Source organism: Silurus meridionalis, chromosome 17, assembly GCF_014805685.1.
Source record: "Silurus meridionalis isolate SWU-2019-XX chromosome 17, ASM1480568v1, whole genome shotgun sequence".
Classification (NCBI taxonomy): domain Eukaryota; kingdom Metazoa; phylum Chordata; class Actinopteri; order Siluriformes; family Siluridae; genus Silurus; species Silurus meridionalis.
The window spans coordinates 16,760,511-16,788,320 of record NC_060900.1 but is presented as its reverse complement, the minus strand read 5'-3'; the positions used below and the strand labels follow the sequence as shown (position 1 = coordinate 16,788,320).

General features: G+C 39.2%; 1 long non-coding RNA gene across 1 annotated transcript; it reads right to left on the bottom strand.

Annotated features, from left to right (window-relative positions):
• Nucleotides 1-1,264: 1,264 nt before the first annotated feature.
• Nucleotides 1,265-27,224, bottom strand: LOC124400494. Its single transcript, XR_006928392.1, has 3 exons — nt 26,748-27,224; nt 21,446-21,584; nt 1,265-2,643 (listed from the first exon to the last, which is right to left on the bottom strand). It is a non-coding gene; the product is annotated as an uncharacterized LOC124400494 (long non-coding RNA).
• Nucleotides 27,225-27,810: the final 586 nt, after the last annotated feature.

Sequence of the window (27,810 nt, the reverse complement as noted above, 5' to 3'; positions counted from 1 at the left end):
CACGTGATAATTTATTGTGTCCAACAAATAAAGTAATCTTGTCCTACATGCTTTATCTGTGCTGCATATGCTGTATCTATCATCCTGTCGCACTCACACCCATTGTATTGAAATGTTTCGAGAGGCTGGTCATAAAACACATCAAGCCCCAGGTTCCACCCTCACTGGACCACATGCAGTTTGCGTTATGTCCAAATGATTCCACAGACTATGCCATCTCCAGGACCCTCAATCTGGCCCTCATCCAACTGGGCAATAAGGACACTTACGTACGGATGCTGTTCATAGACTTTGCATTTAACACAAGCATCCCTCAGCACCTGATTGAGAAGTTAAGTCTACTGGGCCGGAACACCTCCCTCCGCAACTGGATTCTAGACTTCCTGACTGGGAGACCTCAGTCAGTCCGATTCGAGAACAGCATCTCCAGCACTGCCACAGTGAGCACTGGAGCCTCTCAGATCTGTGTGCTCAGCCCACTGCTGTTCACTCTGCTGACTCATGACTGTGTAGCAATGCACAGCTCGAATCACACACTGAAGTTCGGCAATGACACGACTGTAGTGGGTGTCATAAGCAAGACCGGTAAGTCAGCCTTGTGTGGAGCCAACAACCTGTCTAAGAGATGGTTGTTGACTTCAGGAGAGCACAGAGCGGCCATTCTCAACTGATCATCGATAGATCAAGAGCACCAACTTTCTTGTTGTACATCTGGCAGAGACATTTACCTGGTCACTCAACACCAGCTCGATCACCAAAAAAGCCCAGCAGCATCTCTACATTCTGAGAAGGCTTAGGAAAGCAAATCTCCCTCCCCACATCCTAATCATGTTGTACAGAGGGACCATTGAGAGCATCCTGAGCAGCTGCATCACTGCCTGGTTTGGGAACTGCTCTGTCTCGGATCACAAGACCCTACAGAGTATAGTAAGGACAGCTGAGAAGATCATCGAAGTCTTTCTTCCATCTGTTACGGACATTTAAACCACACACTGCATCCGTAAACCCAACAGCATTGTGGACGACCCCACACACTCCTCACACACACTCTTCACCCTCCTACCATCAGGAAAGAGGTTCCAAAGCATTCGGGCCTCACATCCAGACTGTGCAATAGTTTTTTACCTCAAGCCATCAGGCACCCCAACACACTGAAACATAACACACACTCATTAAATTGTTTGTTTCTGAACTGTACAACCTGAACTCAACACACACTCATTATTCATCTCAATCCATTCCAACACCCATATTATATTTATATATAATCATATTATACTGTTTACATGCAGTTTTGCACCTTTTGAGTGCTGCTACTGCTTTATTGTGAACTACATTGTGTTGATGTTTAAAATACACTCTTATTTATAGTCTTCTTTGCACATTACTGTATAACATATTATACAATAGGTTTACTGGTCAGCGCTATTTTGTATTCTGTGTTTTGTGTATCTGTCCCACACTGTCTTGTGTTGTCTGTCTGTACTGTTTTTTGCCTGCACTGTTTGCACTGTTGCACACGATGCACTTTATGTGGCAAGGACACTTTCTTTAGTCTTTAGCTCTGTGTTCTGTTATGCAACTTTAGGTTGTGTGATTCAGCTCTATGTTGTTAAATGTACCACCAGGGTTCAGGAGGAACGTTGTCTCATTTCACTGTGTACTGCATCAGCTATATATGGTAGAAATGGCAATAAAAGGTTCTTGACTTGTATGTATAAGGAGTCATTTAAAGTCCCTCTGATTAACTACACACAGTTGAGAAAAAAAAAAAGTCTTCCCGAAGAAATAGCCTATGCAATAACAACAATGGCTCCATTTCTAAACGGCTTCTCAGTTGTCACCAAGAGACAGAACATAAGAACCACCACTTACCTTGCAATTGAAAAATAAAAATAAATGTGTGCTTTTTCACTACAATGCATAAATGGCATTTTCAAAACACCCACTTAGGAGAATGCTTTCAAAAAGTTTTATTTTCAATTGATAAAAACACATTTTATTGTGCGTGGAGGGCCAAAGTATAGAGAAATGTATTAGTTTTCGAATTTATTCAGATTAATAGCGATGTGCCCTTAATGTCATCTAAAGTGTGCAGCCTAAACAGAAAATTGTTTGCTTTCATGTGCTATCAGAGTGCTCTTTGATGTTCTAAACTACAGTACAGCGGCAGACATACTATCCAACACGGTTACACCATCTGTTCAATCTCACCCTCCAGTGAAGAGTGTGAGTCAGGCAGATCCTTGGGATTTAGAGCACTGATGCCTGGATGACCGACAGAATGGGAGGTGAGCTGTGAGCAAAACCAGCTTGTCAGATCTTTTATCCTGACCCACTACTAGCTCTAGTTCACTTGTGGGGAAAGTCAGGCAATAGGAGGGCTACTGCTAAAGTCTACGCTTGGGGGTGCAATTAGGGGGTATAATCATGGTCTAAAATATGTAAAAAAAAATAAAAAAATTCCGCTCAAAAGAATAGTTATTGCTTGGTTGTGTAATATCTATTGCTGTATAGAATTTTAAGAATGCATTTGATTACTAGGTAAATATAATGCCCTGTGATTGATTGGCATCCAACCCAGGATGTATTCCTGCTTACTGCCAATGTGCTTCTGGGAAAAGCTCCAGGTCTACCGCAACCCTAAGGGTGATAAAGCAGATAATGTAAGAGAGTTAATAATAATAGTAAAAAATGAATTAATTAAATTGATTCATAAAAAAAAAAAACGAATCCCATACATTGATTAATACCTTATATATATATATATATATATATATATATATATATATATATATATATATATATATATATATATATAAATTTTGCTTTATTTATTAACTAATATTAATAGTCATATTGCAGCATTTTTTGTATGTGCATTGCATGCCAGAAAAATGGACAATATAGAATATTTGCAATGTAAGTTAGCAGAGAGATTAATACATGTTTTTCACCATCACTGAACCACAGTACGCAAGCCCAGTTAAGTAGATTTACTTTCCCTCATTTGGTTGATGCTTTTATCTAAAAAGAGTTCCAATTAAGCTAGGGTGCTAACACCTGCTCAGTTGCTAGGGTAATTTTAATTAGTTTCCTGAGATTTAAGTAAAAAAAATCATGTGCCTTTTTTTTGCACTTACGTGATATTCTCTCTTACTTACATAACTACAGACGTGAATAGGGAAGCATAAAGGGCTAAAAATGTTATTCCAAGGTGGAATATTGACACAGCTGGTAGCTTTGCCACCCCATGGCTCCAGGGTTCCAGCCCTCTGAATATGTTCTTTTTATGTCTGCATGGATCTCTAGGTTCTCTGGTTTACTGATTAGACATGTAAAGTTGTGAACAAGTGTGTTTATGTCTGTGATCATAATGCCCTTCAATAGACATTAGAGTGAAAGTTTTTGCCCAGTGGCCCTGAGATAAACTCTGGATCCACTTCAATACTGACCAAGATAAAGCATCTGCTCGATATGAATGAATATAGTCACTACACTATGATACTGCCATAATGCATTATTACTGAATGTCTTATTAAACTGGAAATAAGATCTCATTACAGACAGTTTAAAAAACACCATCTATGATAAACTGACATACCTCACTTCTTATTATCACTATACAGTCTCAGACTTCCAGCAACCACAGTGGCCTTGAAAATATGGCTGCCGCAGGCTCCAATACCAACACACTCAGTTTCCTGCTCCCAATCTCCTTTTTACTGATTGCGCTTACAATTACATTTAAGGCATTTAGCAGATGCGCTTATCCAGAATGACGTACAAATGTGCTTTGAGTCTCCATCAAAAAATAAATCAACATGATTGAGCAAAGGTGTGCTATTTAAAGGACAAGTTTGCAACAAAGTATACAATCGTTGTGATCTTGTTCTTAGACTTACCAATCCTTGATATTTTTGACTATTACTTTGTTGATTGCTTTCTTTACCCTTTTTGATAATTGTCCTCGCTTTACAAGTCTGTTTGTACATTTGAACTTTTGCCTGCTTTGTCTATGACTTTTTCATCTTCCGCTCTTATTAAAATCTATAACACTCCTTTTACATGACAACCATGAAATATTACACAAGATTTTCTAGTTTACAAGGTCTAGCAGGGGAGAAATTCCTGGAAAGCTCTTGTGCTGTGTTGAGTTTTCCTGTTGACTGACAAGGTAAAAAATTACTAGAGACACAGCCAGGTAGTGTTGCTGCAGGACTGCTGTGTTAGAGCTTTATGAAAGTAATACTGGCAGGTAATGCTATGTTGTGCATCTAACACACATGCAGTCACTCTTTGTCCTGAAAATCACCTTAGGTACATAAAGGTGGAAAAATATTCTATCGTGCAGTTAAAACGTACACAAAAGGTACTACGAGGCATGAAGTACGTTTTCTCTTTAACCTCTAACCTGTTTTTTTTTGTCCATAAATCACTCCATTCAAACAATACATGTGTTTACTCAAAGAAAAAAAAGTTAAACAATAGATTATTCTTTTTATGCAAGTTACCTTGCTGTGAAAAAACAATGATCACATTGCTTTACCTTGCATCACCAAACACAAGGTATAGGGCAAACTCACGCAGCATGCAAAATATTTAACCACATTAATGCATACGATGCGCCATGTTGCTCACTGCAACACTCATCAAGCATGTGCCATTTCAGGTTGCATATAAGTGGAGTGGTATATCATTACTTAAATTTTTTCAGGTCAAGGAATACTGCATTATTTTATATCATTATACTAGGACAATGTGAGTATATGATTACACCAGTTTAATGCAGATGCTCTTTAAAAAAACATGGAATTTGATGTGGCAAAGTAATAATCTTTTAAGCTGCCCAGATCACATAAGGGTCTTGTTGTAAGTCTGGGAACTTAATACACTGTATATAAAGCATTTCTAAATCTCTTCAGTGGGAGAAAATCAATGATGAAATAACCCCTGTTCTCTTTTATAAGAGTATCAACAGGATATGAAACCTGATGATGGATGGTGACAAGGAGAAGGGGAAAGTACTGCATGGATTGTTCTATACAAATAATACCAAACAGTTAGTGCAAGAGAGAAAAAGACGGAGAGAGAGAGAGAGAGAGAGAGAGAGAGAGAGAGAGAGAGAGAGAGAGAGAGAGAGAGAAACAATGTTTTGCCAATTAAAATGATAATTGTCTCCAGTGATGAATCTATCCATTAAAATGTAGACAATAACTTTAAATGTTCTAAATGGATGGACTAAAATGTGCATTATAATGCTTTATTAGATGGGCTCTCTGATAATATAATTCCTTTTAATTCCATAATGCGGCAAAACTACATATATTCCAAAGGATGAAGGATGTTCTAATCAGCATAATACATTATGCATTTAAAGCCTCTGGCATTAATAAAAGTGAGCAAATTTGTTTCAATATCAATAAATATTATTATATTATATGTTATTATGTCTATATATATAAAAAGACATAATAAATATTTCATTTCATTTGCGGCATTTGGCAGACGCCCTTATCCAGAGCGACTTACAACTGAGCAGGGGAGGGTTTTTAGGGCTTTGCTCAAGGGCCCAGCAGTGGCAGCGGGATTTGAACCTGTGATCTTCTGATCCAAAGCCCAATGCCTTAACCACTGAGCTACCACCTCCTCCTAAATAGTACCTTTATTGCCATGAGAGACCATCACTAGATTAAACTTAGGTAAAACCTGGCTGCCTCACCTACTGCTCATGCAATCTGATATACTGCAAGTTACATTTCCTGACTTTTTTATAGAAAAAAGGCTTTGTTTTTTAAATTGTACTCATAAAATGCCAGAAATTAATCAAGATGCCACTGCTAAAACTTCCTGACCGGTTGCATTTAGGCAAATTAAGCCTTGTGGTCAGATGCTGACAATATCACATATAACACGTTTTCCCCACATTTGCATGATTTGAGAACTCCACATCATAACACATACAGCTGAACACAGCTGTTCACACATTGTTGGCACTCTTGGAAGAACTAGGGGCCCCCTCTGCTACCCAAATCCTCTTTTAGCCTTAGGTAACAGCTGTTGTGGTTTGAATGGTAAATAGATTTATATGTATCATGCCAGGGCACTTCTTGGTTGTTGTTTTCTATAAAAGATTTTCAGATGGTTGTAATGGTACAAACTTTGCACTTCTCAAAGTTTCCTATTTAGTCCTGATCAATTTGGTTAATAGACAGCCTGGCAGTGTTTCTGAACATTCTGATCCTACTTTAGTCTATAATATGCAACATTGTTTAAAATCGTGATCAGGTCTCAGAACCACTGTGGAAATAGTGCAATTCTATTCCGTGTTAAGCATAAAATCAATGATGCAATTTATTGTCTCTGGTGATCAATTAGTACCAACTGTTCTATGAGGCATACCCATAGGCATTTATTCTGATAGAAATTGCCAAAAAAAAAGGGCTATGTGAAGAGAAAGTCCTCACGGATAGCTTCAAGTCTGTACGAATCCGACAAGCTTAACTTGATCGTGTGTGAATGAAGGCTGCAGTCTGAGTCAGATGTGTCTTAATCTGATAAAAAATAAAAAGTTCCCCAGCAGCACATTTCTCACCACCATAAAGAAGGATATGTGACTCAGACATTATTTTTTCTAAACTCTGACTGAACACTCTGTTGAAATAGTCTGGCTGCCAGTTTGTGACTCTGGATATGGTGACAAAACAGGAAATGATGGCAGTGCATGTGCGAGTGAAAAACGCAGAGTAGGAATAAAGCTTTGAAAAGCTAATGTACCTGTATGAAAAAATATTCTACTATGGGTTGACTGAATCCGTCTGCTGAGATCAGCCTTGCAGCTTTAAGTCTTAATATAAACCTTCCATCTCCAACAAGATTTGTTACAACCTGACCAGAAACCCTCCATATCTCTTTTATCAGCAACCTGTCCCTGAAAGTGAGACTTAATGAGGCTTGTAGTATCTAGACCTTCCCAGCCTGTCATATCATAAAAATGGGTGGTGCATGTGGACATTTGAAGAGACTGTTTTTCCACTGCAAGCTTTAATCAGGGTGGGAGCCCCATGCACATGGACTATTTAAATAGCCAAAAGATTAATTGCCTTACAGCCAAGCAACTACTCTGTCACTACTCTGAGTATACTACATCAGTCAGCAGATGTTTCCAGCCCTCCCAGGAGCAGAAGCCTGTTCAGTGCTGTAGCAAGTGGTCTCGTTCTTCCAGCCCTAACAAATAATCTAAATTTGCTTCTGATTGGTCCAGAAATAATGGTTTAAGAATAACAACCTAATCTTTCAGTGTTGCTAAAATGCCACAGCATTGATAAAGAGACATGGCAAAAAAGGGGGCTTGAACTCGATATTCTCTATGTGCTTGCCAAACTCTTTAAGTGCTAGCTGTTGTATTGCCAACTGTGCTCAGCACAATTTCCTCTGCAGCTCTTACTGCAAGCTTCACAAAGACTGCTGCTCCCCAGTAATTTAATACATCACATCATTAAGAATTTAGCCTGTCTTTAATTAAAGGATATGTGCTTTCTAATCATTAACAGTGATCATTACCAAGAACATTAGCATTAGTTGGTTATACAGTATGTTGCCATTAAACAACAACTTGTCCTTTGTCAGATGAGATTGATTGAATATGCACAGCTATAGCATGTCATGGCTTTGCAGTCTTATATTACAGGGTTAAAATTCTGGGAAATTTGTAAGACTACCGATGAATACTATGCACCAAGCTGTTGTCCTGATAAGAGTATGCCCTCAGGACCTATAAACATGCCTTAGGTCATTGTATGAGCAGCTCACATTTTACAACTGTGGCAAGCAAGAAAACGTCTCAGAATGCACAACACATTAAACCTTGAAGCAGATCGGATACAAGTGCAGACAAACACATCGAGTTCCATTTTTATTAATTAAGAATATGAATCTGACAATCTGAGGCCACACTGGGCACCAGATTGCCTAAACTGCACAATGGAAGAATATCAAAATGGGACCTGATCTCCTTTCAATCTTTAACGTCCTAGCTTTGGTGAGCCTTTGCCCATAGTAGCCTCAGATTCCCTATGGTTGTAAAGAGTGTTTTTTTAGGTTACGTCTCCTCAAAATAGTCTGACCATTTTCCACTTATGTCTCTCATTAACAAGGCATTCTCATGCCAACAGAACCATAGAATGTTTTTTGTTTTGCTCACCATTGTGTGAATTCTCAAGACTGTTATACATCAGATCCCTGGAGCCTGTTTCTAAAGGCATTTTCTGAAATCAGAGGCAGTTTCTAAAATCACTAAGATCACATTTTTCTTCTTCTCATTTTTGATCTCAACATTAACTAAAGCCCTTGACCTGTATCTGCATGATTTTATGCACTGTACCATTTATTTCCTGTTTAGAAAATTTACTGCCTAAATGAGTAGGGTTACAGGTGTTCCTTTTAAAATGGACTTACATGGACTATGGTGTTTGCAGATGATATTGTGATTTGTGGTGAGAGTAGGGAGCAGGTTGAGAAGAGCTAGAAGAGGTGGAGGTACATGCTGGAGAAAATTGGGAATGAATGTCAGTGGAAGTAAGACAGAGTACATGTGTGTGAATGAGAGGGAGGGCAGTGGAGTGGTGCGGTTACAGGAGAAGAGATGGAGATGGAGAAGGTGGAGGAGCTCAGGGACCTGGGGTCAACAGTGCAAAGTAATGAAGAGTGTGTTAGAGAAGTGAAGAAAAGAGTGCAGGTGGGTGGAGTGGGTGGAGAAGAGTGCAGAAGTGATTTGTGATAGAAGAGTATCTGCAAGAGTGAAAGGGGAAGTTTATAGGACTGTGGTGAGGCCTGCGATGTTGTATGATTTAGAGACAGTGGCATTGAGTAAAAGACCGGAGGTGGAGCTGGAGGTAGCAGAGCAGAAGATGTTGAGGTTTTCATTGTGAGTGACGAGTATGGACAGGATTAGAAATGAGATTATTAGAGAGGCCGTGCATGTTGGACGTTTTGGAGACAAGGTGAAAGAGGCAGGATTGAGATGTTTGGACATGTGCAGAGGAGGGACCTGGGGTACATCGGTAAGAGAATGCTGAGAAAGAAACCACCAGGAAGGAGGAAAAGAGGAAGGCCAAGAAAGAGGTTTATGGATGTGGTAAAGGAAGACATGCAGGTAGTTGGTTTGAAAGAGGCAGATATACAGGACGGAGTAGTATGGAGACGGATGATCCACTGTGGCCACCCCTAATGGGAGCAGCTGAAAGAAGTAGAAGAAGGGGCCTCTGGTGTCTCAGGGGCCTGTAAGAGACTACTTATTCTGCTTACAACTTGAAATGGCAAAGCTGATTTTAATTCAATTCTGACATGTTGTGCATGTTCCCCAGAGGTGTTTCATGATGGATGAGACTCTGCGGGCACAGTAGTTTCCTGTATCAAAGCTCATGCAAAATATTTCCCCAGGCAACTATCTTCATTCTGTCATTTTCCATAAAAAAGGCCTATGTGGGTTGCTTCAATCTATTTGCATGTGATTTTACCCTCTTTATGAAAACTACATTTTATTCACTAGGTCAAAATGAAAGATTTGTGGAGGAATCATGCAGGTCTAGTTATGACATACCCACTTATACACAGACCTACATTTAAAAATCAAATAAAAGGTGAAACATCAAATGATTGCTTGATTTCTCAAGAATAGAGCTGTTGCTTATTAAAATGCTTTTGCAGCTAGACCATCTGGAGCTAACCTCAAAAACAAATCAGGGAATGCATTAAACGCTCACAAATCCCACAACACACATACACACACACACACACACACACACACACACACACACACACACACACACACATGCATGTTAAAAAAAAAACGTGCCAGGTTTATGTTTCGCATTAGCCACTGTATCTCCCTGTCACACATTTGTTGATTACATAACAATAGGTGTATTGTGAGTAATCTGGGTCAGCATGTTTGCAGTGCTAATTCGTATAATTTAACATTTTTACACAGAGACACAAGTTCAGTTAGTTAGTTGTCATTTTGTAACAAGCTGTCATTCATTTATTATTAATTTTTTACAGAAAATATCATCAAAATTACCAACAAAAAAAAGTATAACAGATCATGAACAATTACAAAAATTTGTCTCTGCCATCATGCATATTATAGTAGCATTAAACAGTCTAAACAGTATACGTATTTCTTGACCCTACATCATCTGCATAGCTAAACGCCTTGATGCATGCTTCCAAAATAGGCATGAAATGCATCCCGATATATAGGATGTGACATTCTGTGAACCACATTTTTAAAATGTGCGTCATTCATTACTACGTCTAGTAATCCCAGGTTTGTCCATTCATCTAATTAACGATTTCAACCTCATCCACGTCTTATTAGAGAATAATAAGTCCTGTCATTATTTTTTTCTTCCTCCTGTTGTCGATTAACTTGCTTTGCAACTTGGTTAACATTGTTCGTGATGAATCACTACTGAAGTTTATGCCGGGTTAAAGTTACCTATTGCAGCAATACGAATTAGAAGCTGTATTCCGGGAAGCTGTCGAGGGTTTCAGTGTGACAATTCGCTCCACTTTTACCTACGCATACCATTTCCTGAAGCAATTTTCAAAATTGCACCTAGTGAGCTGAGGTGTGACTCTGGATGCATATGATCATGAATGAATGTGGTTTCATCATTATTCTCAGCACATTCATGCACACTAAGTGATGCTTGCAGCAGGGGAAAAACACTGTTTTTCATGACTGAAAAGAATGCAAGCAGCAAAGGTCATTAAAGAATGTGTTTGTATTTGGGAATCTTTCATTATGCTAGCTCCAGTATGTATTGGTTTAAGTCTGGGGGCAAAGTGTAAATACAGAGTATTTGTTTTAGGCAGGTATCCTGTTATCCATGAATAGCCTGGGCATAAATTCAATTTCTCACTGCCTTAGAAGAAAATAGCCCTTAATTATGTCAGAAATTGGTTCCACCAATATGGTTTCATTTTGGAAATTGGGTTTTGATCCCTGTAACACATGAGGACTCCATCCGCTCATCCACAACCCTTCAGGCTATTTTCATTTCCCAAATAATCATTTTTATGCATAATCTTAATCTTTCCGAGCATAGCATGTGAAGGTTCAGATGAAGGGTAAGTACATGTGTTTTACTTGCCTGGGTTAAAAGGGAAATGTACAAAAGACACAATAAGCAGTGGATACTTTGATTTTACAATATATTGCACTAAATATTCTATTGTGTAGAAACTAAGTAGGACTCTGTTATCTTCACAGCACTAAGATTAAAGTGAAGCACAATTATTATTCATTATTATTTATTTATTTTTTAGCTATATAATCCTGCTTAGAAAATACCCATCAAGACTTCAAAGCACCGTATCTCCCAGGAAAGTGTATTATTATTCCTCATGCTGTTTTGTGGTAACACACCTAAACAGTTTTCTGCAGTAAAATAAATAAATAAATCCTTGCATTAAACAGGACAAAGTGTTTGAGTTCTAGGTACAAGCTGAAATCTATCGTCCTTTAAAATTGTTATAGATCAAGTGGAACTTTAATAATTATTTTGTCTCTCTGTCTTACTGACACACACACACACACACACAAACCGTTTAAAAATCTCCCAGTTTTATCCCCATTTTTCAAATGGATTATTACAGCATAAATACCATACTGCTGATTGAAAAAAAATCCCATCCTGTCATCATAACCTTCTATCAAATCCTTCTCTTTCAAACCTTATCAGCAATTTAATTTTTCTATTTTTTTCTTTACAACCCCTCTTTCCTCACTATCTATCTCATAATAGCATACTTCCACTACTCATTGCAGTTACACTACTCAGTCCAGTCGAGACCCTATTTGAAGTTTCACTGTATTGATAGCGACACTATAAATGTACAACAGGACTCTAGATACAGAGCTCTAATCAATACTGCTTATCTGTTGCATTGTGTCAAGTGTAGAGACAACTTTTATTTTAGTTTAAGTTTTATAAGATCTGACAATTTTGCAAACAGAAATGGAGTCAGAGAGAGCGTTTTTTTTGTGTGTGTAGATACAGACTTAGAATATCGAATATCTCTGGCTGCAATGTGCTAAACATCTCCTACTAGCTCTTTTGCCTCTCTTTTCTAACAATAGATCACTACAGTGTGTAATGCATATCTGTTTGACTGTTGGAGAGGGGGATGGGAAAAATTACACTTACATTCTCTGAGCATATGCAACTTTATACTGTATGTGTATTGACAAAAAGCACAACTTCCAGCTTATTATTGCAACAGCAATTGTCTATATAGACGTAGCATATAGGAATGTCTGTCAAAGTAGTTTCCTGTGTAGGTGTCATTTTGTTTGGTACACTAAACTGACCAGGTGAACATTTTATGTAATGAAGAATAAGACTGCACCTCATACAGAACTGCTTAATCAGTCCAGAATTAATTTCCTTGTTTTCAAGAGGTTTCGAGAACAAGGATGATAGAGTCTTTATTGTCGGGGAGATGAAGTGGAAAATTGGGCATTTAGGGCCAAATGCTGTGGAAAATGGAGTCATCAGTAAAATTATTCTATAAAAACCAGCCTGACAAAGGACCCCACATCTCCCACTGTCAACCATGATTATGTAATAATTGCAAGTGTTTGAGAAAACCTCTTTTAGAGATATGAGTGCTAACAGAGTACTAAAAGAAATATGGTGGGCAGCACAAAAAGTTATGCACAATATCATAGGCTCCCAACCGCAGGGCTGTGGATCATTAGGTACTGGGTCACACAGAAAGAACAAAAACTTTTAAATATTTATTTAATTTCCATTTTACTGACTTTTGTGGTGTGCAGAGTGCTTTATTTGTAAAACTGACCACTTTCTTTGCTAAATTAAGCACCCACCCTGCATTATGGTAAGTTGAGGAAGAATTTCATTATATATGTAATAATTTAATTAGTAATTAAATTATTCAATATGTTTATTAGTAATATGATAGGCACATTATTGTGTTTAGTTATGCATTAGACCCAGACCCCTTTCCCTGGTTTGTGGAAAAATTGTCTTGCATGTAACTGGTCCCTTGTGCATTAAAGATTGGGCACCACTACATTAAATAAATGGAATAAACCAGAGAAAGTACTCATAGAGTAATGTGTAATTAGAATATTGTGCTTCAAAATGACAAATTAAAATGAAATGTGCTCTGATAATTTCCTTCCGACGTATGTGCTATTAAAGATTAAATAAGTCTTTTTCTATGCCAGAAGACTTGCTGAGTGACCATCTGCAAGCATTTCTGGGCTTAAGAATCATTAAGCACAGTGAAAGGCTGAGCACTTTTCTATATACAAAAGGTTGCAGGTTCTTTATGCAGCAGAGATTTGGCAGGCATTCAAAAGACTTCACTCAGCAATGGGCCTTCCATTATACCTTAATGTTCTAAGAGTGGGCTAATAGCAGGGTAAATAAAACAATCATTTGAAGTGCCTGTGCTGGGCAAAATATATCATTGGAATGAAGTGTGACTTGTCAGTGCATGACAGCATGCCCCAGGAGCAATGATAAGGTGGGTCAGCTCATGCTCAGGGGCAAATGTTAAATCAATTTAATGTTCATTCAGATTATTTGCATTCTGTGTTATGATGCAGTAGTGTTTTTAAATAATGCAGCCTTTGTTTCATACTGCTATTCATACTTCTATATTGCTGCCATCCAGGATCATTTTAATGATGACAGTTAAAAAATGTATGCCATGACATTTCACCACTTACAGTATGAATCTCTGTAGCATACCATCCACTCCAGGTCAGCTAGCCGAATCAGTGAACAATGTGGTATAACATTAATGTTTGTTCGTGTTAATAGGTATTTCCTTATAATCATAGTTGCAGCCTGTCTTCAACTTGTTAGAAATGGCTTTGCAAGTATGAATATTATTGATGTTTATCTTCAAGGAGCTCTTGCAGATACTGACTATAAAATACTGTCTTTGGGAATGTATTAAAAGGATAGGAAATGCAAGGGTTAGGAAGAACTAAAAAATGGAAGGTAGTCTGTACAGCTTCAATCACTTTTACTTTCAAACACATTACATATTGCTACTTTTTTACAATAAACCTGCTGTAATGTTAGAAAATAAATAGACAAATAAAAAGAAAATATCTGCAAATTGCAAACTACAGAAGGTGTGTACTTAATATGGATCACAGAATAGTGTGTCACTGAGCTCATACTGTATCAGTATTGAATTCAAAGTAATCCTGCCTTCAGAGGCACACATAAAATGTAATATTTTTATCTGTTATCTTTATCTGGCAAGATTATTGCCAGTGTGTATTGTTTTTTGATTTTTTTTAAAGCAGATCCTAAATACAAAAATAATCATTTGTTTGTGTGTTTGTGTGTGGTTGAGGAGGTGGTGGTGTAATTCACAGTATCTACCTTTAACATTTTTGGGTCACTGGACATAAATAGACAAGGTAGCACTGCAGTCTAACAGCTCCATGAGCTCTTGTTTGATCCAGGTTACAGGCTGTGTGGAGTTTTGTTGTTCCTGTGTGTGCACATACAGCAGGTATCCTCTATCCTCCAAGTTCTCTCTCAGGAACTTGAGCTGCATCGCAACATTTTGGGAACGCGGCAACATTGTCCATGATCTAAAATAATGTGTGCAATCAGTCAAAATTGGAGGCAGGCTGTCACCGGCGGGGTGACGTCACGACCAGGAAGCTATAAAACGCACATGGAGTGAAGCAGGCGGCAGCTTCTGTTTGTTCACGAATCATGCTGTGTGAAAATTAAATGTTGTGTTCGTCTTTGTTTAAAAAAAAAAAGGACATAAAAAAAATCCAAGCACACTTTTAGGCTGTGTGTCCCTCCCTGCCCCCAGTATATACACAAAGCCTTTGTGTGGCTTGTTCGGGAGCGGAGCATGCTAAGTCGGTTATCGAGGGAGCAGACTGTGAGCATGTCTATGCGATCGCTCCGCTCCTGATAGGCACTCTTCGAGGAAGGGGCCCTCACTTCTTGTGGTTTTGGTCCCACACTCGCTGAGGCAGGGTGGTGCTCCAGTTCCTGGGGTTCGCAGGCAGACCTCGCAGAGACGTGCTTGTCCATTTCTCCAACCTCACATGCCCGGTCCAGCTCCCGTTCGCAACTGGCCGCAGAAAAGTGGGATAAAGCTTTGCCAACCGATGAGCGTAAAGCTACTCCATCCAGTAAACTCAACAAGTGATTTTTGCTACCAGAATTGCAACCTCCACATCAGGGGCTACCGTTTTTTCCCTGACCTGCACACAGAGGTGTCCAGGTCCTTGGCGCAGCCTTTCTCGGCTCACCCCTTTAGCCCTTTAGACTGCATTTTACGCCATGGGGCTTAGGGATCACGGTTATGGAGTCATGACCTCCACAGAGAGACATCTATGGCTCACTCAGTCAGAAATATCTGACAAGAATGAGGCCGTGCTGCTGGATGCCCCACTCTCGCCCTCAGGCCTTTTCGGCGACTCTGTTAACTTGGTAGTCGAAAGGTTTCAGCAAGCGAAGAAGCAATCAGCAGTGTTCCAGTGGTATCTCCCATGGCACTCTCATGGGGCTGCTCGCCAGGCACAGCCCTAATCCCAACTCAGCACCTCAAAATGTGTTTTAGGGCATGGGCAGATCCAGCGCGCTCTCCCCTCGGTTTACGCCTGGCGTTGTTGCGGACCAAGAGGACTCGCCCCTTCTTTAAAGCGATAAGAGCTGCTTCAGGGCACTGCCCCAGCTCTAGGCATACTGGAGATCAGTCTCGAGAGACTAATGCCCTTAAACTACCACGTGGAAGCTCTGCCAGACTTGTCTTGATGGGTCCTGCGCACTGTAGAGCAAAGCTATACGATCCAGTTCAGGTCTCATCCGCCCCATTTCAACAGGGTCTGTCCTACTCTGGAGGGAACCGAGCAGGCTATGGTCTTGGAAGGAGGAGGACGAAGGGAGAAGGCCATTGAGGTGATCCCTCCATCAGACAGAGAGTCCAGGTTCTACAGTCGGTACTTACATTTACATTTACATTTGCGGCATTTAGCAGACGCCCTTATCCATAGCGATGTACAAACGTGCTTTAAATCTCTAGTAGTGAATAAATCTACACTGGTACGCAAGAATACAAACTCAATATAAATATAACTCGAATTCTACAAACTTGGAAAGTGCTAATTAGGTCTTCAGTCGTCGCTTAAAGATAATCAGGGACTCTGCTGTACGGACATCTAGGGGAAGTTCATTCCACCACCTTGGTGCCAGAACAGAGAAGAGCCTTGAATTGTACTTACCTCTCATTCTGAGAGAAGGTGGTACCAGTCAAGCAGTGCTGGAGGATCTCAGACAGCGTGGTGCAGTGCGAGATGTGATGAGGTCACTGAGGTAAGATGGTGCTGGTCCATTTTTGGCCTTGTAGGCAAGCATCAGTGTTTTGAATCTGATACGTGCAGCTACTGGAAGCCAGTGAAGGAGCGCAGCAGTGGGGTGGTGTGGGAAAACTTGGGCTGATTGAACACAAGTCGTGCAGCTGCGTTTTGGATCATTTGCAGTGGACGAATAGTGTTCAGGGGAAGACCTGCCAGCAGAGAGTTGCAGTAGTCCAGTCTTGAAATGACAAGAGACTGAACAAGCAACTGGGCAGCCTGTATGGACAGAAATGGTCGAATCCTTCGGATGTTATAGAGAAGAAATCGACAAGAACGAGCAACATTAGCGACATGTGGGAAAAAAGACAGTTCATTGTCCATAGTTACCCCAAGGTTACGAGCAGTGGCTGAAGGGGAGAGCAGAGAGTCATGAAGTGTTATTTGTAGATCTTGACCTGGAGATGAATCACCTGGGATGACCAGCAGTTCTGTTTTGCTGGGGTTGAGTTACCTCTTTAATGAGACTCTGGTTCAAAATGCTGACCTTTGCTGCCAACGACAGATGTATCCCTCACAGGGTGGGGAGCGGTCATGAATGGCCGCAAGGTCTATAGGAGAGGTCCTATCTACTATGGCACATCAATTGCCTAGAGATGCTGGCTGTGCTTCTGGCTCTGAAGCATTTCCTCCCGGACGTCAATAGCCATCATGTGTCGATCCGTTCGAACAACACTTCGGTGGTCTAGTACATTCCCCTGTCATGCTGCTTCCGGGAGTTCGGAAAAGAGTCTGCCGGGATGAAGTCCGTCTCCTCCTGGTAGCCCCTTGGTGGCCTGGTCGACCATGGTTCGCAGACGTGGTTGCCCTCCTCAAGCATCCTACATGGCAAATTCCTCTGAGTAATCAGGGGGCACAATATTTCACCCTTGACCAGTGCTATGGAGGCTGTCCAAGGTTTTAATCTCTCCACTGAGGTGGTATCCCTCTACAAGGAGCTTGTATGCCGCAAGATGTCTGTTTACTGTGTAGTGCGCTGAGCACCAATTTGACCCAGTCCACTGTCCAGTCGGTTCAGTGCTGATGTTCCTGCAGAAACAGTTGGCAAAAGGGTTGGCTCCTTTCACCCTTAAAGTCTATGTGTCCGCCGTTTCGGCTTATCCCATGGCAGGGCATTCATTGGGCAGAGACTTACTCCTGACACGTTCACTCCGTGGCACCCTGAGGCTGAGGCCTCCGGTGCGACCTAGAGAGCCTGGATGGGACCTGGTCGCTGTGTTGAAGGCTTTATCTGAGCCCCCCCTTTGACCCTTTGGCCGAGGCTTCATGGAGGCACCTTTCAGTCAAGACTATGTTCTTGCTGGCTATCTGCTCTTTGAGGAGAGAATTTACAGGCCCTCTCTGTGGCTTGTTCCTTTTTGGAAATTACTCCAGGTATGGACAGTGCCTTCCTGCAACCTAGAGTGGGTTATGTCCCCAAGGTGTCCTTCTCCAGACCATGAGAAGCTGAACCGGCTGTGCCCAGTCGGAGCACTAGACTGCAATGTCCACAGGACGAGTCCTTGGAGGAAGTCGGAACAAATATTTATCTGCTATGGCCCTTCGAGGAGAGGCCTTCCTGCTCACAAGCAGACACCAAGCAGGTGGATCAGCGCTGTGGCATCTTCTTATGAGTCCTCTGGCCTCCCCGCTCCTTTCAGGGTCAGAGCGCACTCGACCCAGAGTGTGGAGCCTCTAAGGCTTGGTCCTCTGGAGTGTCCCTCCAAGACCTCTGCGACACTGCAGGTTGGTCCACCCCGCTGAACTTCGTTAGGTCTTATAACCTTGACTTCTGTTCCACTCCTGGCACCTTTGTCCTTTGATGTAGCTGTGCCAATTCACACTAGTCAGGGACTGGTCAGTGTGGTGGTATTGGAGTCTAGTTCCCAAACGCAGCTCAAGTTCCTGAAAGGGAACGTCTCTAGGTTACGTATGTAACCCTAGTTCCCTGTGCTGTGCCTCTATGCCTCACTCCATGTGTGGTTTATAGTTTCCTGGTCATGTCGTCACCCCGCCGTTGATGGCCTGTCTCCAATTTTGACCGATTGCACACAATATTTCAGAGCATGGACAACGCGGCCGCATTCACAAAGCATTGCAACGCACCATCTCATTGCCTCAAGGTACTACGGTTAGATACGTAACCAAGAGATGTTCTCTATTTTTTTTCACCTCCCTGACATAGTGGTAGTGTGTGTGTTTGGTGCCCTGCTAAGGAATATGCCAGCCAGAGTGTATTGCTTACTTGTGCCTAGTGTTCCCTAGATAGGCTTTGGATAAACAACATCCCTTACCAGGATAAAGGGGTATTGAATATAAATGTATGAATAAATGAACAAACAACTTAATGAATGAATAAACAAACAAATGAATGAAGGAAGAGAATCCTGAGAAATCATATAGCATTTTTATCTTGATAATACTAACTTTCTAGCTAACATGGGATTAGCTGTGTATTTCTTAGTGGTTCATTTACATACATTTCAATAATTTTCCTTATAATTGTAGATAGATGGCTAAGATAAGCCAACTCAACATGCGGATAAAAGCTTTAAAAATGGAATCATATCTACCAAAATTGCACCTGTTCAGAAATGGTTGAATGGTTCAGAAATGTGTGAAATTGTTGAACATGACCTGTAGGTCGGCAAGCAGGCAATTCTCCCAGAGTGTCCATAAAATGCACATACATTTCTTACTTTGAGAACTCTTGCAATATGTACAACAATATGATGTCTGAATATGGAACATTAGACATATTAATTATTTATTAAATGGAAAACAGCAGGAAATAAATTGTTTGTATAATTATGGAAAAAAAAAATCATAGCTCTATTATTTTTTTATTACATTCCAAACATGTATTCCATTCAATTCAGGCTATTTCCAAGGATGTGTGGTTCAGTCTAAATGCCCAATTTTGTGTCACAAAATACCACAGATTCCTTACAGTGTGAATTACCCGAACAAACTAACAGCCTACTGAGACCTTGAATGGCCTTACAGTCTGTCTTAAATTGCCTGTGAAATGGTAGTGGGGTTCAATGAGTCAGCTTTAAATTAGCTGGATAACTTATAAATGAATCTGGGCACAGGCTTCTAAATGTAAGCCATTAGAAAAATGAGCAAACAGCACTCTCTGCAAACTGCTGCTCCCACTGTGGACACAACTAACAATCTTTGCCTAGCAGCTAAGATTCCAATCGGGGTGATCAGCTGAGTAGACACTTTGTGAATATAGTTGGTGTGGTTACTGCAGATGACACCAAAGTGAAAAACATGAGCATAGAATCTTGAAAACACATGTCAAGGGATCCATTTGAATCATATCACTTTGCAAAAGATTTACTATTAAAGTGCTTGTGTTAAATCAGTATGCACTCAATTTAATTGGCTATATATATTTTTAATTACTAATTAAAGGCTGATCCGGAAGTCATACATTATTACTAGCATCGGGCCAGATTATTGATTTGAGCTAAAATATCTCAGTACGCTTGGATAAACTGTACAGCGTGGTAAAATACAGTCTGGATAGATGCTAAGAGGCCATTTTTTCCAAGCATTTGTTGCTTTTGTTCTGCAATCACTCTGTCTGCTCTTGTCAGCTCAGAGAAGCTGGTTGCTATTGTTGGTTTTGCAACCTAGGATCTGAATGATATGCTGAACTTACCCACTTCACAGTAAATAGAGTAGTTTCATTTATAACACCACAGTGTTATTCTCTGTGTTCAGTAATGTTTGCATTCCCCGATTAGTTCTCAAACTTCACATGTCATCCTTTATTAGCAGGACAATGCATAAAAGTACTGGCAAGTACTCCTAACTCTTATAGCCTTATAGCCAGGTCACTTTTTCCCTTTAGTTGCACTGTTTGGCAATCACGTACTGCAACTTACTCAAATGTAAATAAAGTGTCTAAACAGAACTCATCAAATACAGTGATAGTAATCAATGTTATTTAGTACTTAAATATTACCCAAACAAAATAAAAATGCAAATCTATGCATACACAAAAAAAGCATTTTGAGTGCAGAACAATTGGCATATAGTAAGGGAGTAATACAATGCCACTATCTGTATCTGTGCATACTGATACATAGCCTAGAACAATAGATGTTTTGTTGCTGTTGCATTAGTTGTTGTTAGTAATGTTTTCAATTGAATTGAAAGTACACCCTAGCCCTTTGTTAGTGAAAACACTGAAAGAAATTATTTAAAAAGTTAGAAATTTCAGTAATATCAGGATTGTGTGTAAATTCCTTAGCCTCATCTAGAAAATTCAAGAGACATTTGGGTTATGGTATTAATCCTGCTTATGCAGGTTTGAATTTTTGTTTGTACCTGCTCGCAGTAGTTTTTTCCACTTTTAACTGGTTATTTTCCCTCAATATAAACAGTCTATTAGTCTAATTTCAACCACTGTCACCCTGTACAGATAGTGAGAAATGAAAAATACTAAATTCTGTAGGTAATTACTTCAGGTTAAAAAATGGATTTTTGACTACTTGTTTGCACGCTTCATATCTGACCTCCCACTCAAGTGACTTTTTTGGCATCTTAAGGAATCCCATTTCCAGTGCACATCTATAAGTTTCTCAGAGTTGGAAAAAAAATATTCATATCTATTTAGAACACTGAAGGCTCTTCAGTAGGAACACAGAGACTATTTTCCATTTTTTAGTGAGTTAGGAACAACTTGTAGAGACAGATGCAAATGCAGTTTAAATTCTTAAATGAGTTCGAGCCAGAGATAATGTATCATTATAGACAAAGACTATGTCTATAAAATTAGGCAAAGACAAAGTTATAACACAAGCAGGGGTCAGCTGATATGCAAACAGGATACACTGGGCAAAACAAACGTCAAAAAAATTAAAACAAGAAAAACAGACACGATAAAATGTCTGGAAACATGGAAAGGAATGAAATATAAACTGAGTGTATTCTTCACAAACATTCCGTGAATGAATGGGCTCTTTTATGAGTGTGTGTATGTTTGAGATTAGAAACAGATGTGTGTTCTACCTGGGGGTCAGGAAAGGTGGATCCTCTGGGGTGTTCAGGGAATTGGATTTCGTGAGTCACTTAGGCCTGACACCATTGTGTTGGTGTCATTCCTAGATGATCAGTTGAGTTGAGTTGAGGCAAGCATGCTCAATGCTCCCTTGTGTTGACAAAATGAAAAAAATAATGAAAAAAACCTCCATGATAACGAAAATCTTGTTTTACAGCAAAATTCTGAAAGACTTTTTTAATGGAAGCAACATAATTTACTAGATACAATTGCAGCATGTAATATAAGTCATGTGTGATGAGCCTTGCGTGTAGTCTTATTTAACGTTAAGTAGTTATAACGTCATCCTGGCCCACCTAAATCTATGATTATTAGACTCTGCTGAATGTATTTGCATTCAGTTAAATCCCTATATAGACACAATTTGCAGGGCATCATCTCGCATTACTTTTCACATTCCCCTTTCCGTGGTACATTGAGTTGTGTCTTGGTACGGATGGTATTACATAAACAAACATGGGAAAGGAGGGATCTATTTGGGCTTCTCCCAAAGCCTTTATAAAATAATGACAGAATTAAAGCTAGTCTAAAGCTAGTTCTTCAGAGGCATATTCTGTAAATTATTGTGATTATTGTGAGTGAGAATTCTAATACTCAAACAGATCTGAATCTGGATCATTTGTCAACTGTTTTTTATGGATTCCTGGTTTTCTGGTTTTGATACTGTAGATGGTCCTCATAATGCTATTCTGAAGAACATACAATATTATATATATATATATATATATATATATATATATATATATATATATATATATATATATATATACTGACACATTTGATTTCTCTAACCACAAAAAAGCTTTTCATTAAATTTTACACAATAATCCTTTCATTGTTTCACAGGCTTCACAAGCAAGGAATAAAATTAGCCTCTAGGGTGCTGTCTGTTCATGCTGCGTTCTGGAGTGCAGCACTCTGTGGATAAAGAAGTAAGACAGGGACTGTTAGTTTTTCACAAAACCCCTCTTCACTATACTGCTTAGTTGTGCATAAGCACTTGTCAACTCTTTTCCTTATTTTCTGATGCCAACTTCCGAACTAAGTCGTTTTCTATAGAAAAGCTTATGGCATGGTGTGCTGACTTATAACTGAACATTTAAAAAAGTGACAAAAAAGGCAACAGTGTCTTCAGGAGCACAGTGTAACAGGCTTCCTGCCAGGGCTCTTTTTCTTAATGACAGTTATGAGTCTTACACTACAAGAACTGCTCTTTTTGCAGTGATTCCTGACTCACTTTGCAAATGTCTTTTGGAACATAACCAGGGGATGATCCAAGACAGCAGAATTGCAATGTTCTGAAATACCTTGTTTGGGGGATAGAGAGTGCTATCTGAATTGATTTATAACTGTCTGTTGTTAAACATATACACACCTTCACAACTGACAGCAGTCTTGACAATTTCCAGTATCATGCTTATCTTGTTACAACACTGCTGAGAGAATAAGTCTTCTGAATGGCTTAAATAACACTCATTATTAAGGTGATGTCTGGTAGCATATCCAAGGTTTTCTGTCATTTACTATACAGCAACACCTACCAACATCTACAGCTAGTTCTGCTGTACCTTTTTTGTTACTTTGGCTTGTCTCAGTTAATCAGGACGAGTATTATACCAGGAAAAACACCTATGAATCCTCTCTACAAACCTAACCAGAATTATACAGAAATTTTACAGATAGTTGTTTTTAATCAGATCCAGATGTGTTGTGCTATTTACCACTATTATAAATGCATTTATAAATGTATCTAGTGTAAAAACCTAAATCTTATGAACATAATGAACATTTTGTGGTTTTCATAGCACAGCTCAATTCAAATAGACATTCCTATGAACTCCTGGACATCTGCAATAGGCAAAATACAATAAAATTAAATTTCATATTACATTATAATATAAAATCTAGTTGGGTTTCTTTTGAACTTTGTGCACCAAATGGGGTCTCAACATGCCTCTGAAGCGTATTACAGAAATCCAGGTGTTAATGGGAATGTTGCAGAGAACTGTGCTGTGAAAGGTAACTTAATTTAGCTTACATTTTTTTTGATACAGCACACTGTTACTACAAAGGTAGGCTGTTTTTATCTTTTAAAAAATATAGATCACAGAAGAATCCTCCATTATTTTCCCAGAGGATGGTTTCAGACATTTTTTACCAGACAGCAGGCTCCAGTCAGAGGTTTATTCTCAAACCTCATGCGAATTTCAATGACAAACAGCCTTAATAGATCCCAGCTTCAAGCAAGTGTCTAGGTAAATCATTACTTTTACTTCATAAAAGTCTCCTAGGAATAGCTGCTGATTAGCTTTCGGTGGCTTAGCACATTTGGTGAGTATTTAGGCACCAAATAGTATGCCCAATTTATCCTTGTGCACCTTGCCTTCAGGTTAGCTATAGTATAGTATATTGTAATAAATACATCATACACATTTTGTTCTATTACAGCATTCATGAGTTTCCACACAAGTTGTACTACAATGTTGTTAGCAGTCTAACGTTTTCAGTAGTTCCCTGCTGCCTGTTAATTGCTTTAAATAGAATCTGTTTTCACAGGGCAGTCTCACCCCAAAGCGTCACATATCGACGCTGTGGATGTTGCGTCGGACGGCGTCCACATCCGACGCCGAGGTACCCCTTCGCCGCTTTTGACGAGAGACGGAACCTCCCTCGCCTCGCTTTTCGACGCAGATGGTTGAGAGCCCGTGTGCTACACTTTTCAACGCAGATCGCTGTCCTATACACTGAATAAAGTATTATCTATCATAATAAGTGTACAGGAATAATTTTTAAATTTCGAAAAATCCTGAAGATGTCCGTAGCCCTAACCCTAACCCTAACCCAAACCCTAACCCAAACCCTAACCTTAACCCGAACCCTAACCCTAACCCAAACCCTAACCGTAACCCGCAAATGGGGTTCCGTCCATCTGCGTCAAAAAGCGAAGCGAAGGGTTTCCCGTCCCTCTACGTCAAAAAGCGAATTGAGACTGTGTTGGTTTTCACACCATATGCAGTGCACTATGCCCAACAATTAGTCTTTTGGGATTTTAGTTATGGCTTGTGTAGTTTCAATGATTCCCTTATGGTGCAAGCTGCTGTTTTAGCTTCACAGATACAGAAAGGGAAAGGGACTGAACGAGAAAATTGTGATAATTCTCACTACATTAAGCACATCCAAAAAAAAAGCAAAGCCCATGGTAAGAATATGAACATTGATAAAATCCTTTAAAAATAAATAAGTAAATAAATAAAAATTTATGAAAAATACAAATGCTAAACATATTTTTAATTATGCATATCACATGAGATTAATTTCTTTCTGCAATTTATTGAATAAATTATTTTTAAAAATGTTTTATATATTTTGCTAAAGGTAAAAATGACTTTTTGGGTACACTGGGACTAGAGCATACAGGACTGGAGCTTACCAAATGATTTGAAACACATGAAGGCAGACTATATAGCATGCATTATGCCGCCAATCTATCATCCATCAAAGCTAAAAGCTGTACTTTTAAATCTATATATTCACTTAAAAGAGGCTGTAAAGTAGTCAGGATCTACGTAATATGATCTGTCTTGTGTGTACCTGTTAGAATCAGTGAGTCGACTAGCTTGAGTATACTTTTTTGGCAACCCGGTAAACAGTGAGTTAAAATAAATATGTGTTTTTAAGCTTAGATCAGAATCACACATTACCCCCAGAATCACACAAAAGTTTCTTGGTTAGAATTTTTCAATTTGGCCACAGTTTGTAAAGAATGAAGAAGAATGTGTCTTTATAACAAAAAAAATGCTTAATACTCTGTTGCTTATTGTCTATATAACTATGGAAGTTAAAATTGTGTTTGACCCAGTGGCTGAATAAACTATAATGAAGGACTGGGTATGAATCACTGTGGAAAAGAAGTTCTGCTTTTGTTTACATTTTTTTTTTTTTTTTTGTATTTTGGTTTTTCTTTTTCATTTATTTCTTTTTTATTTTATCAGAAGTGTTTTCTACTCATATATTAAGGGACAAAACACTTAACGGGAACACTCCCGTTTAATTGATCATCTATGAGATAATGTGTTACCATCTTGAATTACTGGATTTTTTCCAATAACACCATGTACAATTTTTTAGTCCTTTTATTCCACAGCAATTTGTCAATGTTGAAAACTTTTTATTCATTTAAAAACAGTATCTGTGCCAAATGAAGTTTCAACAGTAAAGAGATAAACAAAATGTAAGACAAAGACAAAGCACAGGCATGGGGAAGGAGATAAGCAAACAGGATATACTGTGAAAAACAAATAAGTGAATGTAGAATGAGCCAAAGACCAGAAAAAACATGAATAAAAGGCTTGGTGACAACTGAAGTGAACCACAAACTGAGCGTACACGTTTTGCTCCTAAAAGGTTTCACAATATCAACCAGGGGTCACCACCATTACCATTAGTTGAATGATATGGGAATTTTGATGAAGCCTTTCACATCCGTATTCACATTTGTTTAGAGTGCATTATCTGTTCGATCCTAATGATGTATTCATATATGGTTACATCCCTAATATCAACTAATATAGGTTTTTCTTTTCTCGGTTATATCATTTTAATTGATTGTTTTATAGGCTTACATTATATGAAGCCAAGTCCTTGTGAATGAGCTGTTACCATTGAAACAATTATGTATTAGGACGAGCACATCAATATAAATCTGTCTTCCTTTGTAGCCGGCACTATTGTCAGAGCCATGCTCTTGCAAAAATGTCATTAACACCTTGTGACAATCAGATACAAGCAATTTACTACACAGAAGGAATTAAATCACTCTCAAGTCTGTCTAGCAGACTAGATTGATGAATAGTACCAAAGGAAGCTTTGAGGTGTAACAGTTCAGATACAAATGAGAATTGAGTGGACACTGAGTACCCACAGCAGCACTGTGTGCAGCCACATAATATTTTGGCTAGTAAATAGAGTGAATGTGTAAAAAAAAAAAAAGCAACATGACATTATTCGTGTCAGGGTCACTGCTATGCTGGGAGTGTCACCTATATAATATCGCAAATGGCAGCTAAATAATATCTGGTCGGTTCTAAGCTGAGAGATGAGATTGGCTTGGTTATAAATTGTCAGAAGCAAAAGATGGGTGACATTCTTTGATTAAATAGCTATATATAGTACACCTATATGATGAATACTCCTGCCAAAAAAGGAATTTAAAATCTATCTATTCCAATCAGCCATAACAGAAATATCACCTACCTTATACTGTGTAAATGCCCTTGTGCCATCAAACAGCTCTATCTGCCCTGTTGAGGCCTGGACTCAACAAGATCTCTGAAGGTATGGTGTGGCATCTTGCACCAAGCCTTTATAAGAAGATCCTTTAAGTCCTGTAATTCACAAGGTTAGGCCTTTATGGATTGGATTTGTTTGTCCTGCTCATCCTGATGTTCAATCGAATTTGGATCTGGGGAGTTTGGAGGTCAACATCGTGAACTCTGCCATTTTCCTCAACCCATTCTGTTGCAATGTTAGCCTGGGTGCATTATCCTTTGTCACGAATGATTGTACTTGGTCTATGTTTAGGTAGGGGGTCCATGTCAGGATAACATCCATATGAGTTCCAGGATCTAATGTTTAACAATAGAATATTTTACCACAGCATCACATAATCAATAGTGCCATTTCTTCCCGGGTAATGCTAAATACCCCGGAACACACACACACACACACACACACACACACACACACACACACACACATCCACTTGATGAAGAAAAACACGGCACTCGCTTCCATAGCTCCATGGTCCAGTTTTGATGCTCACGCCCTCATTAGATTTGGCGGTAGACATGAGCCAGACCAGACCAGACCAGACCAGACCAGACCAGACGGTGCAAGCCATCATAATTTAGCCCTTGTCAAAGTCACTCAGAGCTTTAGACTTCCAATTTTTCCTCTTTCCAACACATCAATTTCAAGAACTTATTGTTCACTTGCTGTCTAATATATCCTACCCCTTTACAAATGCCACTGTAAATAGAAAATCAATGTTATATACTTCACCTGTCAGTGGCTTTAATGTTATGTTTGATCAGAGTATCTATTAGTCTGCCTACCTATCAATCTATCAATCTATCTATCTATCTATCTATCTATCTATCTATCTATCTATCTATCTATCTATCTATCTATCTATTTCATTAATGTATCAGCTTTTAGGAGCACATAATTACTAAAGACAGAATTGTAATTTGGTTTGTTTTCCAATATAAAGAAACTGTTTTTAAAGCTAAATGCACTGCTGGAAGAAGTCTTTAGC